Source organism: Lolium rigidum, chromosome 6 (assembly GCF_022539505.1).
Source record: "Lolium rigidum isolate FL_2022 chromosome 6, APGP_CSIRO_Lrig_0.1, whole genome shotgun sequence".
Classification (NCBI taxonomy): Eukaryota; Viridiplantae; Streptophyta; class Magnoliopsida; order Poales; family Poaceae; genus Lolium; species Lolium rigidum.
This window is the reverse complement of record NC_061513.1, coordinates 222,200,048-222,210,425: the sequence shown is the minus strand read 5'-3', so window position 1 is coordinate 222,210,425 and position 10,378 is coordinate 222,200,048.

Below are 10,378 nucleotides of genomic sequence, written 5' to 3'. Positions count from 1 at the left end.
CCTGTTAGACATGCTCTTAGTCTTGGAATGCAAGATTTTAATTTCGCAGGCAATTCAACTCAAGCAGGATTTGGGAAAGAATCCCATGTTGTGAGCAAGGCCTAAAACAAGAAGTGTCCCCCAGGTGCGAATATTCCGCAACTAATTGCAGATTGGAGTTTCCCTTACCTTGAAATCATTAGAACAGTACACCGAAAAAATCTTCACGACCAGAAGTTGGCAACACAAGTAAAAACCAGATGTTCCTGCACTTGGATAGCATAAACTACAACAAATTTAAGATCTCATTTTGGAAGGAAAGCAACAATGTGCAATGAGAATACTACCGCTGAAAGCAAAGCCAAAGGAAATTCCCAGCATCCCCGAGGAGAAAACAAACAACTGGCATGTTCATTCACTCGACGAAATAGTGCATAACCAAGTGCTGTCAGTTTTCAAGGCCAAACTAGTTACTACAAACATCAAGAGAGAACTAGCTTCATAATGGCCGCCCACTTGGTCCTCGTCACCTTCACAAACTCTTCGTAATTGATCTGACCCTCACCATCAACGTAGGCATCACGTATCTCTCACCAAGGCTGGTCATGACACGACAGAGTTCAGCTGCAAAAATGAAGCCATTGTGGTTCTTATCGCCATCAGGTTGAAGAACTCATGAAAGTCGAGTGTTCCATGGCCTTCCCATTAGCATCCACTTCATTGGCAGGCCTTAATTAGAAGGATCAAGCAGTTCCTTCGTACGGTGGATTAGCCTTAACCGGTATGGTGTTGGCTCATGTTTGCCTAGAATCAACCTTTGGCCAGAAATCTATGAACAACGATTCTTTCTGTCCAGCGTTAACATGTAAGATAATTGATTTGCTGCAACTAATGTGCTTAATTTATAGCTACATGATGTGTCACTCCATTCATAACCTGTAAACATCATTACCATAAGTGTTCCACCCATCACATGCACTCTCCATGTAATCATCATGTCTCACACTAGAACTATAAATAGTATCCCCTCTGACCAGGAAAAGATATCGCAGGTTTGTCTAGATTCGAATGTAATCTATACACAAAAATGCGGCTATATATGTGTGTATTCAGACAAATCTGCGACATCCTTTTCTTAACGGAGGGAGTATAATAGATGAAACCAGATACAAAATGAAGTGTTGCTTTCACGAATAAGAAAATGTCATGCTATAACACTACCCCTATGTCCATAGATAACCGTAGGAAATGAACCAAGTATCAAAATACCTTTTCTCAAAGTGATAACGAGATCCATAAATCTTTCTACAGGAGGTGTATAGCACACCTCACTTCCACATCAGTATAAAGTTCCTCATTTACCTTCCACCTGGCAAGGTATAAGCAGAACGTCATGTGCATTACATGATCATATAACCGTAGAACCTCTAGTGGATTGGTAATACCTTGGGCTTTCCACATTTCCACAATGCTAGATGTTTGCTAGCACAGCACCAAGTAAAATGTAGAGCTGGTAAATAAATTGCACATTGCATAATCACACAAAGTTGGTGATGGAGAATTTCCATTTCCACTCTGTATCTCCAAAACAATCGGTTCAAACATAACCCTATGACCACCCTGAGGCAAAAAATGCAACAACGAGAAGGAAAACTCTCTCCATGTTCATGCGCATGTGCACATGAACGCAGACATGAAGCAACAAAATAAGGAAAAAAAAAGTAGGGACTCGCGAGGGCCGGCCTGCTAGCAGGCGACTTCTAGCGTTTCCAAGAGATTCTGTTTTTTGTCTCGTTCAAAGGCCCACAAGATATATGCATAAACACAAAATGCGAGGAATTTTTCTGTTGTCCCTTTTTTAAGGGAACACAACTGCTTTATTAAACCATATCAAGGTTTGTACAATCAGTCTGAAGGTTGTGACTAAGAGAAAAGCCGGACAATCATGCTAGTTACCATTTTTTCCATAAGGCATGTTTGGTTTGTCGCATTACTGATTCTAAGAATTTTCCTATGGTCCGTCGTGCATGCAGTTCTGTTGAACAGTTATTGGGCTTTATATTGCTGGCCCATGTGGCCCATCTATGCACCCAAGAGCTGATGTATATATATGTGCCCCCTCACTCCAGAAAACCCTAAGGGAGAGACAGTTGTGCACCCACCTCCAAGGTCATCCGCCACCTCTCTTCACAACATGGTATCAACTCTTGAGGGCAGAGATGTGATACGTCTCCAACGTATCTATAATTTCTGATGTTCCATGCTTGTTTTATGACAATACCTACATGTTTTGCTCGCACTTTATAATGATTTCATACATTTTCCGGAACTAACCTATTAACAAGATGCCAAAGTGCCAGTTCTTGTTTTCTGTTGTTTTTGGTTCCAGAAAGGCTGTTCGGGCAATATTCTCGGAATTCGACGAAACAAAGACCCAGTATCTTATTTTTCCCGGAAGACCCCAGAACACCGAATGTGAGTCGGAGGCGGGCCAGAGGGCCACCACACCATAAGGCGGCGCGAGCCCAGGCCTGGCCGCGCCAGCCTATGGTGAGGAGGCCCCAGGCGCCCTCCTGCGCCGCCTCTTCGCCTATAAGACCCCTTTCGACCTAAAAACGCGACACCAATTGACGAATCTCGAGAAAGACTCCAGGGGCGCCGCCGCCATCGCGAAACTCCAATTCGGGGGACAGAATCTCTGTTCCGGCACGCCGCCGGGACGGGGAAGTGCCCCCGGAAGCCATCTCCATCGACGCCACCGCCTCCATCATGCTCCGTGAGTAGTTCCCCCATGGACTACGGGTTCTAGCTGTAGCTAGTTGGTACTCTCTCCCCCATGTACTTCAATACAATGATCTCATGAGCTGCCTTACATGATTGAGATTCATCCGATGTAATCGGTGTTGTGTTTGTTGGGATCCGATGGATTGTTACATTATGATTAGTCTATCTATAAAGTTTATGAAGTTATTGTTGCTGCAATCTTGTTGTGTTTAATGCTTGTCACTAGGGCCCGAGTGGCATGATCTTAGATTTAAGCTCTATACTTATTGCTTAGATTGTATCTACAAGTTGTTTGCACATGTCTATGTCCGGAACCCGAGGCCCCGAGTGACAGACAATCGGGATAAGCTGGAGGGAAGGCTTAGGTATGAGGATCACATGTTTTCACCAAGTGCTAATGCTTTGCTCTGGTGCTCTATTAAAAGGAGTACCTTAATTGCCAGTAGATTCCCTTGAGGCCCGGCTGCCACCGGCTGGTTGGACAAAAGATGTTGTACAAGTTTCTCATTGCAAGCACGTATGCCTATATATGGAAAACATGCCTACATGATTAATAATCTTGATGTTCTGTCTAATGCTATTTCAATCCTATCAATTGCCCAACTGTAATTTGTTCACCCAACACTTGTTATTGGAGAGTTACCACTAGTGTAGATAGCTGGGAACCCCGGTCCATCTCTCATCATCATATACTCGTTCTATATGTCATTGGAAGTAGTATCAACTATTTTCTTGTGCCATTGCTCTCATATTACTGCTACTGCTGCTGTGTTACTATTACTACTGCTCTCATATTACTGCTACTTTCACATCACCCCTGTTACTAGTGCTTTTCCAGGTGCGAACTGAATTGACAACTCGGTTGTTAAGGCTTATAAGTATTCTTTACCTCCCCTTGTGTCGAATCAATAAATTTGGGTTTTACTTCCCTCGAAGACTGTTGCGATCCCCTATACTTGTGGGTTATCAAGACTATTTTCTGGCGCCGTTGCCGGGGAGGCATAGCTCTACTCATAAGTTCACCTGGGGAGTACACTCTACCTCTCTCTATGTTTTATTTTGTTTTGTTTTGCTTAGTTTACTTTTGTCTAATTTATTTGTGCTTAGTTTATTTCTGTCTAGTATTATTTTTTCTTAGTTTACTTTTGCTTAGTTTCTTTTTGTCTTGTTTTATTTTTCCTATATACCCAAAAATCCATAAAAATTTGAAAAACCGAAAAATTAAAAACTGTTGCTATGGGAGAACCTACAACCTATTTGGAGTTTATTGAATTATATAATAATCATAGAGAATCAAGAACGGGTAAAGTTATGAGTGCTGTGACAGAAAAACTGAATACAATTGCTAAAATCTTGCTTAAACGCCATGATATAAACTGTTGCTCTAAACAGGATACTAAACATCTTAAATTTCAATGTGGCTTTAGTGAAGAAGTTTTAATTAAGAACTATAATTGGAATAGCTATATTCATTTTGGGTTCGAAGAGGTAGAACAATTTGTCTTATTGATGGGAGCCTCTGAGATAAAATCCTTCATGGCTAAAAATTATGAAACTTGTGTTATTTGTAAGGACCTTAAAGATTATGTCTCTTCTATCCTTAATTTTTGCATAGAAAGCTACAGTGATAATCCTTATATCATTGATTATAAAGAGAGACTCATTAATGCACAAGAATGCACTCACAATTTGCAGGAACCAGTGGAAAAAGAAATTGATGAACCTGGAAGCTCATTGGATGAAGAAGAGGAGGAAATTGATGAACCTGAAAGCTCATTGGATGAAAAAGAAGAGGAGAGTGATGAACAAAAGGAGGAAGAATGGATTAGCTACCCATGCCAACCTTCTAATGAGAGTAACTCTTTATCTCTTACACTATTTGATTGTCCTCCATGCTTACCAAAGGAGGATGAATGTTATGTTCCTGTGGATTCTCTTGAAATATTTCCTATGAGTAAAACTTGTGAGAATAATTATGCTACTGTTATTCATGATAATCCATGCTATTTTGATAAATCTTATGATAATGCTTTGTTTGTGCCTGATGTCGAAATGCATGGCACTAAAGAGTTTTGCTTGGCAAATATTTATGATAAATCTCTAGATGATGGTCCTATGTTACTTGATAATATTAATTGTACTACTAATGAAAATGGGATTGGAGAGTTCTTGACTTTATCTAGGAGTCCCATATCTTTTAAGATTGATCAATCATCTTGTTATATAATTGATAAAAGTGGGTTTGAAAGTTTTAATCCTATTATTTTTGAGCTTGATAAAAATTATGTGTTTGTGAATCATGAAAAGCATGCTGTATGTGATAGTTATGTTTTGGATTTTGTTCATGAAGCTACTGAAAATTATTATGAGAGAGGAAAATATGGTTGTAGAAATTTTCATGGTACCAAAACACCTCTCTATATGCTTAAAATTTTGAAGTTACTCTTGTTTTACCTTCTTATGCTTGTCGCTTTGTTTTTCATGAATTTATTTGTGTACAAGATTCCTATGCATAGGAAGTGGATTAAACTTAAATGTGTTTCGAATTTGCTTCTTGATGCTCTCTTTTGCTTCAACTCTTATTTCTTGCGAGTGCATCATTAAAATTACTGAGCCCATCTTAATGGCTATAAAGAAAGCACTTCTTGGGAGATAACCCATGTTTTTATTTTGCTACTATTTTGTTGTGTCTTGGAAGTTGTTACTACCGTAGCAACCTCTCCTTATCTTTATTTTATTGCAATGTTGTGCCAAGTGAAGTCTCTAATAGAAGGTTGATGCTAGATTTGGATTTCTGCGCGAGAAACAGATTTCTTGCTGTCACGAATTTGGGTAGGATTCTCTGTAGGTAACTCAGAAAAATCTGCCAGTTTACGTGAGTGATCCTAAGATATGTACGCAACTTTCATTAGTTTTGAGTTTTCTGATTTGAGCAACGGAAGTACCTCTAAAAAATTCGTGTTTACTGGCTGTTCTGTTTTGACAGATTCTGTCTCTGTTTTTTTGCATTGTCTTTTGTGGACTTTAAGTGAGGCTTTCTAGACGTGGAGAGCTGTAGCTAATGTTATATTGAGTTCTTGCAATGTGTTACTACAGGACTAAAGTGGATTAAAGTTTTTTGAGTACTAACCCCTCTAATGAAGTTTATGAGAAGTTTGGTGTGAAGTTTTCAAGGGTCAAGAGAGGAGGATGATATATGATCAAGAAGAGTGAAAAGTCTAAGCTTGGGGATGCCCCCGTGGTTCATCCCTGCATATTTCAAGATGACTCAAGCGTCTAAGCTTGGGGATGCCCAAGGCATCCCCTTCTTCATCAACAACTTATCAGGTCACCTCTAGTGAAACTATATTTTTATTCGGTCACATCTTATGTTCTTTACTTGGAGCGTCTGTGTGATTTTGTTTTTGTTTTTGTTTGAATAAGATCGTATCCTAGCAATCCTTGTGTGGGAGATATACACGCTCCGCTTTTTCATATGAACACTGGTGTTCTTCGTTTTACTTTTAATGTTCATGACAAAAGTTGGAAGCTATTGCACTTATTGTTATTTGGTTGGAAACAAAAAATGCTTCATATTGTATTGAATAACTTGATACTTGGCAATTGTTTTGAGATCTCAAGTAGATCATGATTAAGCTCTTGCATCATATAGTTTAAACCTATTAGTGGAGAACTACCGTAGAGCTTGTTGAAATTGGTTTGCATGATTGGTCTCTCTAAGGTCTAGATATTTTCACGGTAGAAGTGTTTGAGCAACAAGGAAGACAATGTAGAGTTTTATAATGCTTGCAATATGTTCTTATGTAAGTTTTGTATGTACCGGTTCATACTTGTGTTTGCTTCAAACAACCTTGCTAGCCAAAGCCTTGTACTGAGAGGGAATGCTTCTCGTGCATCCAAAACCTTGAGCCAAAACCTATGCCATGAGTGTCCACCATAACTACCTACTATGTGGTATTTTCTGCCATTCCAAGTAAATACTTCATGTGCTACCTTTAAACAATTCAAAACTTTACTATCTCTTATTTGTGTCAATGTTTTATAGCTCATGAGGAAATATGTGGTGTTTTATCTTTCAATCTTGTTGGGCAACTTTCACCAATGGACTAGTGGCTTCATCCACTTATCCAATAATTTTGCAAAAAGAGCTGGCAACGGGGTTCCCAGCCCCAATTAATTAATTTTCATTAATAATTATCTTCACATGTTTTGCCCTGATTCATCAGTAAGGAACTTAATTTTGCAAATAGACACTCCTTCATGGTATGTGAATGTTGGAAGGCACCCGAGGATTCGGTTAGCCATGGCTTGTGTAAGCAAAAGGTTGGGAGGAGTGTCATCCATAAATAAAAACTAAAATACATGTGTAAACAAAAGAGAAGAGGGGTGATCTACCTTGTTTGGTAGAGATAACGTCCTTCATGGGAGCCGCTCTTTGAAAGTCTGTTTGATGAGGGGGTTAGAGTGCCCACTACCATTCGTTGACAACAACAAACACCTCTCAAAACTTTACTTTTATGCTCTCTATATGATTTCAAAACTTAAAAAGCTCTAGCACATGATTTAATCCCTGCTTCCCTCTGCGAAGGGCCTTTCTTTTACTTTATGTTAAGTTAGTTTACCTACTTCCTTCCATCTTAGAAGCAAACACTTGTGTCAACCGTGCATTGATTCTTACATACTTGCTTATTTGCACTCATCATATTATTTGTGTTGACAATTATCCATGAGATATGCATGTTGAAAGTTGAAAGCAACTGCTGAAACTTATATCTTCCTTTGTGTTGCTCCGATGCCTTTACTTTGAATCTATTGCTTTATGAGTTAACTCTTATGCAAGACTTTTGATGCTTGTCTTGAAAGTACTATTCATGAAAAGTTGTGCTATATGTTATCTATTTGTTAGCAACTATAGATCATTGCCTTGAGTCACTACATTCATCTCATATGCTTTACAATAGTATGATCAAGGTTATGTAAGTAGCATGTCACTACAGAAATTATTCTTTTTATCGTTTACCTTCTCGAGGGCGAGCAGGAACTAAGCTTGGGGATGCTTGATACGTCTCCAACGTATCTATAATTTCTGATGTTCCATGCTTGTTTTATGACAATACCTACATGTTTTCCGAAGTGCCAGTTCTTGTTTTCTGTTGTTTTTGGTTCTAGAAAGGCTGTTCGGGCAATATTCTCGGAATTCGACGAAACAAAGACCCATTATCTTATTTTTCCCGGAAGACCCCGGAACACCGAAGGAGAGTCGGAGGCGGGCCAGAGGGCCACCACACCATAAGGCGGCGCGGGCCCAGGCCTGGCCGCGCCAGCCTATGGTGAGGAGGCCCCAGGCGCCCTCCTGCGCCGCCTCTTCGTCTATAAGACCCCTTTCGACCTAAAAACACGATACCAATTGACGAAACTCGAGAAAGACTCTAGGGGCGCCGCCGCCATCGCGAAACTCCAATTCGGGGGACAGAATCTCTGTTCCGGCAAGCCGCCGGGACGGGGAACTGCCCCCGGAAGCCATCTCCATCGACGCCACCGCCTCCATCATGCTCCGTGAGTAGTTCCCCCATGGACTACGGGTTCTAGCTGTAGCTAGTTGGTACTCTCTCCCCCATGTACTTCAATACAATGATCTCATGAGCTGCCTTACATGATTGAGATTCATCTGATGTAATCGGTGTTGTGTTTGTTGGGATCCGATGGATTGTTACATTATGATTAGTCTATCTATAAAGTTTATGAAGTTATTGTTGCTGCAATCTTGTTGTGTTTAATGCTTGTTACTAGGGCTCGAGTGGCATGATCTTAGATTTAAGCTCTATACTTATTGCTTAGATTGTATCTACAAGTTGTTTGCACATGTCTATGTCCGGAACCCGAGGCCCCAGAGTGACAAGCAATCGGGATAACTGGAGGGGAAGGCTTAGGTATGAGGATCACATGTTTTCACCAAGTGTTAATGCTTTGCTCCGGTGCTCTATTAAAAGGAGTACCTTAATTGCCAGTAGATTCCCTTGAGGCCCGGCTGCCACCGGCTGGTTGGACAAAAGATGTTGTACAAGTTTCTCATTGCGAGAACGTATGACTATATATGGAAAACATGCCTACATGATTAATAATCTTGATGTTCTATCTAATGCTATTTCAATCCTATCAATTGCCCAACTGTAATTTGTTCACCCAACACTTGTTATTGGAGAGTTACCACTAGTGTAGATAGCTAGGAACCCCGGTCCATCTCTCATCATCATATACTCGTTCTATATGTCATTGGAAGTAGTATCAACTATTTTCTGGTGCCATTGCTCTCATATTACTGCTACTGCTGCTGTGTTACTATTACTACTGCTCTCATATTACTGCTACTTTCACATCACCCCTGTTACTAGTGCTTTTCCAGGTGCAGCTGAATTGACAACTCAGTTGTTAAGGCTTATAAGTATTCTTTACCTCCCCTTGTGTCAAATCAATAAATTTGGGTTTTACTTCCCTGGAAGACTATTGCGATCCCCTATAATTGTGGGTTATCAAGATGGCGGGGCTACCAAAGATGAAGATGGAGTGACTGGATCTGTTGCAGGCTGCAGCGGATCTGGTGGTTCTGCATCAAGAGAGCACAAGGGGAGTTCTGTGGCAAGACTGAGCCATGTCAGAGGACTTGGCCAAGGTTGTGGACAGGCTGGCGGAGCTTCTCACCACCAAAACTACGGAAGCTACTGTTGTGCCCAAGGCAGTAGATCGAGCTTCACAGGCTGAGGGAGTGCAGGAGCTGGAATTGACCCCAAATGAGGTCAAACTGGAGGGGGTCAGCAATTACTTGAGTTGGTCAAGGAGAGGATTGTTGCTGCTGAAGATGAAAGCTTTGGAGGGATATGTTCTAGGGGAAGTTGATGAACCTGTAGAAAAGAAGAGTGTTGAGTGGAAGAAATGGAGCACTATTGATTCAGGTATACTTGCATGGTTGTTCAGTTCTTTATCTCCATCAGTTGCTGCATCAGCTGATGCACTCCCTACTGCAAAGGAGGTATGGGAAGCTTTGTCTCAGATGTATTTTGGTTCTTATGTGATGTTGGTTTCTCAACTTGAGGATAGAGTGCATGATCTGACTCAAGGTGAAAAACCAGTGGTAACCTATGTAGCGGAGCTGAAACAGTTGTGGGCTGACTTGGATCATCTTGATCCTTTGGTGCTTGCCCATCCTGAGTGTGTTGTGGCAGCGAAGAAATGGGTTGAAGGTAGGCGGGTACTAAATTTTTTGAAGGGATTGAACCCAAAGTCTGAGAGTAGAAGGGCAAGCCTGATGCACGAAACTCAGTTGCCTTCACTTGAAGCTGCTATAGCTGCTATTGGGCAAGAGGAGACAAGACTGAAGTCCAATGAAAAGGAAAAAATTACACAGAGGCCAGCCTACCTTGTGTTTGAGAGGCAGGAGACCAGGGACTGGAACAGTTGTGGAGTAAATGGTCACCTAAGCCATCAATGTCCAGCTCCACCTCGTCGTGGCAGAGGTGGTGCCAGGTACAGCAGGGGATACTACAGAGGTGGTAGAGGAAGAAATGGAGGAATTTACTATCGCAACTCGGGTGGTTCACAAGGAGGGGCAAGAGCCAAC